Source organism: Schistocerca americana, chromosome X, assembly GCF_021461395.2.
Source record: "Schistocerca americana isolate TAMUIC-IGC-003095 chromosome X, iqSchAmer2.1, whole genome shotgun sequence".
Classification (NCBI taxonomy): Eukaryota; Metazoa; Arthropoda; class Insecta; order Orthoptera; family Acrididae; genus Schistocerca; species Schistocerca americana.
The window spans coordinates 991,477,037-991,484,979 of NC_060130.1; the positions used below are offsets into that span (position 1 = coordinate 991,477,037).

At 45.6% G+C, this 7,943-nt stretch overlaps 1 non-coding gene across 1 annotated transcript; it reads right to left on the reverse strand.

Moving 5' to 3' along the window:
* Nucleotides 1-206: 206 nt before the first annotated feature.
* Trnas-cga lies at nt 207-281 on the reverse strand. The gene has a single exon. It is a non-coding gene; the product is annotated as a tRNA-Ser (tRNA).
* Nucleotides 282-7,943: the final 7,662 nt, after the last annotated feature.

A 7,943-nucleotide genomic window follows, 5' to 3' on the forward strand; every position in this document is an offset into this window, starting at 1 on the left:
GTTTTCAGTCATAGGACAACAAAGTGTCTATAGTCAACGAGGTCATCGATAAATTTTAGTTAACGATACGTCGGTAGCACTACCAGTTATCGACCATCCGTACTTTAGCCAAGACCAACTATTGAACATTGTTGGCCATACTTGACCTCAGTTGTTGTTTTCTTAATCAGTTCAGTTCTTAAAACTTCCTGGCAGATTAATACTGTGTGCCGGACCGAGACTCGAACTCGGGACCTTTGCCTTTCGCGGGCAAGTGCTCTACCAACTGAGCTATCCAAGCACGACTCACGCCCCGTCTTCACAGCTTTACTTCCGCCAGTACCTCGTCGCCTACCTTCCAAACTTTACAGAAGCTCTCCTGCGAACCTTGTAGGACTAGCACTCCTGAAAGAAAGGACAGCCACAGCCTAGGGGATGTTTCCATAATGATTTTTTCACTCTGCAGCGGAGGGTGCGCTGATATGAAACTTCCTGGCACATTAAAACTGTGTGCCTGACCGAGACTCGAACTCGGGACCTTTGCCTTTCACGGGGAAGTGCTCTACCAACTTTTTTTTTTATTTTTGCTGTGATCTGTACCGAAATCTTCGTATTCACCTTCATGTGTCGGACCAGAGAGTCAGTTGCTTACAGCAAATATGAAATTTATTTTATATTGACGGGCAGCTTTTTGCGCTGACTCAGCCACCGACGTGCGACCAGTTTGCACAAAACGCTAGGGCTCGTCCGGGATTTGAACCCGGGACCTCCTGCACCCTAAGCAGGAATCATACCCCTTTTTTTACCTCTTTTTTTACGCCTTAACCACTTTTTTATTTTTATTTTTGATCCCTTTTTTAATGCATTCTTCAGCAGTTGAGCAATTGAGAAATGTGTGTTAAAACACTAACAAAAGTACGAGATCTTTTCTTTTTGTTTCCTTTGGTGCCTTATGTTAACTTAAAGTCTTCTTTTTTAGGATGACAATCGTGAACGAATAAAAACATAAATAACTAAAAGAAAAGGATGGAGTCGGAATTTGACTCATCAAGATTGGTAACTACACCAAGATTTTACTGAGGAAATTTGCATATTTCAATCTATAATCGCGTATTTGTTCAAGCTGATGATGCTGAATGTTCAGAAATGTCAAAAAATCTTCTTTGTTCCGGTCTTCTTGTGTCAGGATATAGAAAACTGTAAGTCCCATCAACCAATTGGCAGCATTTCTTTTAGCACTGGGGTAGGGGACGCCCTCAGGGTTGAGTAGGTTCGTCGGTGTGATAGCATTCTCGGAAGTTCTGAGTATAATTGCCAGCAGGCGCCGAATGCAGCACTATACGTCGTTGATTGTGCCACATGTAAACCTGTGTTCCTCGGTATCGAGGAGGTTGTAGGTAGTGCACTTTGCCGTTTCTGCCAGATGTACGACGTGCAACTTAGAATTCGTCGGCAGTTTCCTACTAACAGCAAAGTACCATACGACTCTCACCTTAGTCGGTAATCGTGGATCATGAATATTCTTCCGAATCCTATCCCAGTTTCTCCTCGATGCTGTTTCTGGGTTTCCCGTCAATCATCGTCTTGTACACGTCTTTTACTGTTAACATATCTTTGTGGAGAAGCGTTCTCTGAATGTAGCTGTATTCAATGAGAAAATGTTTGAGGTGTGAAAGCTCCGTCTGGAGGTGGTGCACGTCTATAGGTGGATCCAGACTGGGCGGGATGATTTCATTGAGAAGATGACCCACTAGAGTACTCGGTGATTCTTTCCACAGTCGGTATGTCTTGCAAATATACAGTGCTTACGCTTTACAGTAGATATCGGTAAGATTGAGACCACCTTTGTTGTCTGGTAATGTCAATGTTTCATAATTAATTTTGAAAATATGACCTCTACTAACAAAATGGACGAGCGCTGCTAGCATTCTTTTCGCTATTGCTCGTGGTAATGGCAGTATTTGAGCGACGTAATTCACTTTGGACGTGATATACCTATTTGCGAGCTGTACCTTCTGCATTTCGTCCAGATTCCGTAGACTTTGTTGGTGGAGGCACACTCGCATGTTCGTCAATATTCGTCTGTAGTTGATAGCAACTGTTCGTCGTATATTGCGCGTGTATACTATGCCGAGGCTTTTCAATGTGTCAAGGCGTTTCAGGTGTCCTCGAGCTCCAATGTCATCCCCACGGCCGATCGGCAAAATTCCGGACTTTGCTATATCTACACTCCTGGAAATTGAAATAAGAACACCGTGAATTCATTGTCCCAGGAAGGGGAAACTTTATTGACACATTCCTGGGGTCAGATACATCACATGATCACACTGACAGAACCACAGGCACATAGACACAGGCAACAGAGCATGCACAATGTCGGCACTAGTACAGTGTATATCCACCTTTCGCAGCAATGCAGGCTGCTATTCTCCCATGGAGACGATCGTAGAGATGCTGGATGTAGTCCTGTGGAACGGCTTGCCGTGCCATTTCCACCTGGCGCCTCAGTTGGACCAGCGTTCGTGCTGGACGTGCAGACCACGTGAGACGACGCTTCATCCAGTCCCAAACATGCTCAATGGGGGACAGATCCGGAGATCTTGCTGGCCAGGGTAGTTGACTTACACCTTCTAGAGCACGTTGGGTGGCACGGGATACATGCGGACGTGCATTGTCCTGTTGGAACAGCAAGTTCCCTTGCCGGTCTAGGAATGGTAGAACGATGGGTTCGATGACGGTTTGGATGTACCATGCACTATTCAGTGTCCCCTCGACGATCACCAGTGGTGTACGGCCAGTGTAGGAGATCGCTCCCCACACCATGATGCCGGGTGTTGGCCCTGTGTGCCTCGGTCGTATGCAGTCCTGATTGTGGCGCTCACCTGCACGGCGCCAAACACGCATACGACCATCATTGGCACCAAGGCAGAAGCGACTCTCATCGCTGAAGACGACACGTCTCCATTCGTCCCTCCATTCACGCCTGTCGCGACACCACTGGAGGCGGGCTGCACGATGTTGGGGCGTGAGCGGAAGACGGCCTAACGGTATGCGGGACCGTAGCCCAGCTTCATGGAGACGGTTGCGAATGGTCCTCGCCGATACCCCAGGAGCAACAGTGTCCCTAATTTGCTGGGAAGTGGCGGTGCGGTCCCCTACGGCACTGCGTAGGATCCTACGGTCTTGGCGTGCATCCGTGCGTCGCTGCGGTCCGGTCCCAGGTCGACGGGCACGTGCACCTTCCGCTGACCACTGGCGACAACATCGATGTACTGTGGAGACCTCACGCCCCACGTGTTGAGCAATTCGGCGGTACGTCCACCCGGCCTCCCGCATGCCCACTATACGCCCTCGCTCAAAGTCCGTCAACTGCACATACGGTTCACGCCCACGCTGTCGCGGCATGCTACCAGTGTTAAAGACTGCGATGGAGCTCCGTATGCCACGGCAAACTGGCTGACACTGACGGCGGCGGTGCACAAATGCTGCGCAGCTAGCGCCATTCGACGGCCAACACCGCGGTTCCTGGTGTGTCCGCTGTGCCGCGCGTGTGATCATTGCTTGTACAGCCCTCTCGCAGTGTCCGGAGCAAGTATGGTGGGTCTGACACACCGGTGTCAATGTGTTCTTTTTTCCATTTCCAGGAGTGTATTTTAGAGCCGTAAGCAAGTTCATACTTCTTCGTAATGTGGAGCGCAGTGTCTAGTTCTTGGTCACTCCTTACCAGGAAGCCGACATCATCAGCGTATGATTTACACGTTACTTTTTGGTCGTGTGTTTGTAATCCTTGCAGAACCTGGGTTAAATTGAACAGGAGCGGTTCGATTGCTATTGCGAACAATACCATGGACATTGGGCAACCTTGTCTTACCGAGCTACGGACCTTGATTGAGCTAATGAGTTGTCCATTTATACAGGGTGTTACAAAAAGGTACGGCCAAACTTTCAGGAAACATTCCTCACACACAAATAAAGAAAAGATGTTATGTGGACATGTGTCCGGAAACGCTTAATTTCCATGTTAGAGCTCATTTTAGTTTCGTCAGTATGTACTGTACTTCCTCGATTCACCGCCAGTTGGCCCAATTGAAGGAAGGTAATGGTGACTTCGGTGCTTGTGTTGACATGCGACTCATTGCTCTACAGTACTAGCATCAAGCACATCAGTACGTAGCATTAACAGGTTAGTGTTCATCACGAACGTGGTTTTGCAGTCAGTGCAATGTTTACAAATGCGGAGTTGGCAGATGCCCATTTGATGTATGGATTAGCACGGGGCAATAGCCGTGGCGCGGTACGTTTCTATCGAGACAGATTTCCAGAACGAAGGTGTCCCGACAGGAAGACGTTCGAAGCAATTGATCGGCGTCTTAGGGAGCACGGAACATTCCAGCCTATGACGCGCGGCTGGGGAAGACCTATAGCGACGAGGACACCTCCAATGGACGAGGCAATTCTTCGTGCAGTTGCCGAAAACCCTAATGTCAGCGTCAGAGAAGTTGATGCTGTGCAAGGTACCGTTGACCACGTCACTGTATGGAGAGTGCTACGGGAGAACCAGTTGTTTCCGTACCATGTACAGCGTGTGCAGGCACTATCAGCAGCTGATTGGCCTCCACGGGTACACTTCTGCGAATGGTTCATCCAACAATGTGTCAATCCTCATTTCAGTGCAAATGTTCTCTTTACGGATGAGGCTTCATTCCAACGTGATCAAATTGTAAACTTTCACAATCAACATGTGTGGGCTGACGAGAATCCGCACGCAATTGTGCAATCACGTCATCAACACAGATTTTCTGTGAACGTTTGGGCAGGCATTGTTGGTGATGTCTTGATTGGTCCGCATGTTCTTCCACCTACGCTCAATGGAGCACGTTATCATGATTTCATACGGGATACTCTACCTATTCTGCTAGAACATGTGCCTTTACAAGTACGACACAACATGTGGTTCATGCACGATGGAGCTCCTGCACATTTCAGTCGAAGTGTTCGTACGCTTCTCAACAACAGATTTGATGGCCGATGGATTGGTAGGGGCGGACCAATTCCATGGCCCCCACGCTCTCCTGACCTCAACCCTCTTAACTTTCATTTATGGGGGCATTTGAAAGCTCTTGTCTACGCAACCCCGGTACCAAATGTAGAGACTCTTCGTGCTCGTACTGTGGACGGCTGTGATACAATACGCCATTCTCCAGGGCTGCATCAGCGCATCAGGGATTCCATGCGACGGAGGGTGGATGCATGTATCCTCGCTAACGGAGAACATTTTGAACATTTCCTGTAACAAAGTGTTTGAAGTCACGCTGGTACGTTCTGTTGCTGTGTGTTTCCATTCCATGATTAATGTGATTTGAAGAGAAGTAATAAAATGAGCTCTAACATGGAAAGTAAGCGTTTCCGGACACATGTCCACATAACATATTTTCTTTCTTCGTGTGTGAGGAATGTTTCCTGAAAGTTTCGCCGTACCTTTTTGTAACACCCTGTATGGATTTTAGAGGTACCATTCGTGAGCACGGTGTTGAGCATGGCTAGAAAATTCGGAGGAAAATTCATGTTCCTCATTACTCTGAAAAGGTATGAATGCTTCACTCTGTCGAATGCTTGTTCGAAATCGAGTGATACCATGGCGCACCAACTGAGCTACCCAAGCACGACTCATGCCCCGTCCTCACAGCTTTACTTCTGCCAGTACCTCGTCTCCTACCATCCAAACTTTCGTGCTTGGCTAGCTCAGTTGGTAGAGCACTTGCCCGCGAAAGGCAAAGGTCCTGAGTTCGAGTCTCGGTCCGGCACACAGATTCAATCTGCCAGGAAGTTTCATATCAGCGCACATTCCACTGCCGAGTGAAAATCTCATTGTGGAGTTCAGTTCATACTTACAGCTGTAAGTCCTGCCGTTTAGTTCCTTTGTTCTGCGTGTTGTTATGATAGTTTCTAATTAAAGGCAAATTTGTAATATAAAAGAAGGGGAAAATCAATTCTGATTCGTCGTCTAGCGTTTTGATAAGTTACAAATATGTAAATGCTGGTGTAATAACATAATTACCTCTTTATAGTAGTTTAATGTTAGCACTTTAGTAGTTATTTGGAGACTGGTAGAGCTTTGGGTTTGAAATATTTCAGTATTTCGCAACGCATTAAATTACACTCAGTTACAATACACTAGGATTTGCCTATGTCGCTCAAAAATACCAAAAATATCGTCCAAATGGCGATAGTTGCAATTCTTTAAAAAATTTGAACAAAATTCTATCATCAGTAGCCCAAATGGCTAAATATCACCCAGTCTGGTCACCCGGGTGGTACTCAGCTAGGAAAACCAGTTCCAATATGAAGTGATAGAGAGGGTGTTTGTGGAGAGCGAAACTTGTTGTAATGACAGCACATTCTGTAGTTCGTTCGTTTCTGAGATTTTTTCAGTGGATTGCTTGCGTTCGCCCGAGCCAATGCGCTCTGCATCCCCACCCTCGCGCCTCCCCACCCCGCTATAATCTGTTTACGATCATGTAACACCATAATAACTGAAACGTTTTCAGATGTTATGTGATTATCTTGGAACTGTAATGTTTTTAAATTGTAGAAACAATCACATGAAAAATAATTTTTTATTACTTTTGTAACAGTACTTATCTTTATTTGGCAAACAGTTACTTATTCATCAGGAAGACAGTATTTAATTTTAATGCTGGTTTGCGTAAGCTTTCCACAATATAGATAAGCGATATTTACGTTGGAAAACAGTTAGCAATCGTCATGTTGTATTATGTACCTGTGTATAAAGACGGCTCACTTGTGGAACAGCAATATATCGCGTCTTCAAGTTTTGGCTCTGAGCACTATGCGACTTAACTTCTGAGGTCATCAGTCGCCTAGAACTTAGAACTAATTAAACCTAACTAACCTAAAGACATCACACACATCCATGCCCGAGGCAGGATTCGAACCTGCGACCGTAGCGGTCGCTGGGTTCCAGACTGTAGCGCCTAGAACAGCACGGCCACTCCGGCCGGCTCTTCAAGTTTTATTAGAAGAAAGGTGTTCTACTGTGAAATGTCTTATTAGTAATATCTTCGGAACAATAAGGCCGACGTTCACAGCCCTAACGCATTTGTAAATAAACGTCATATAAACGGCACTGTAAGCTGTACATCACAGACGAGTTTATTAACATAAAGACTGTTTAACCAAGTTATCATGGATAAACGCAAACTCATTTGTGAGGTCGCATACATTACAAGTCTAGTTGAAAAAATGCGTGAATCAATGTTACGATCCGAAAACTGCGCATAGCGTTTGTGTATTCTGGCCGCGCGGGATTAGCCGAGCGGTCTCAGGCGCTGCAGTCATGGACTGTGCGGCTTGTTCCGTCGGAGGTTCGAGTCCTCCCTCGGGCATGGGTGTGTGTGTTTGTCTTTAGGATAATGTAGGTTAAGTAGTGTGTAAGCTTAGGGACTGATGACCTTAGCAGTTAAGTCCCATAAGATTTCACACACGTTTGAACATTTTTTTGTGTATTCTGTTTTGTTTTATAGATAAATTTGGTTGTTATAGTTTCCAGTTGAAATAATGTTTTAAAAAGTAGTTATTGATTACTTATGGAACTCGAAGAATTTTTATGAAAAGAACTATACTTTAATAAAATTTGAGACTGAATTGAGGGACTTGGGACCCTTTGATGTGCTGAAGGAACTGTGATGGTCTGTCTCTCTTTCTCTCTCTCTCCCAAAAGCAAATTATGTACGTAAAATAAAAAAAAGTTTTTTTTGTATATGTTAAAACAAAAGACAGTCTAAGGTCCTCCTTAACAAATCGCACACTCTCTTTGACAAAATACTGGCTACGTCATTGATATGAGACGCTCTGCACCTTAGCAAAACACGTCAAGGATCCATAGAAACAAAAAATAAAAAAAAATTGTACGGGACATCATCCTCGTGACATATTTCGCCCCG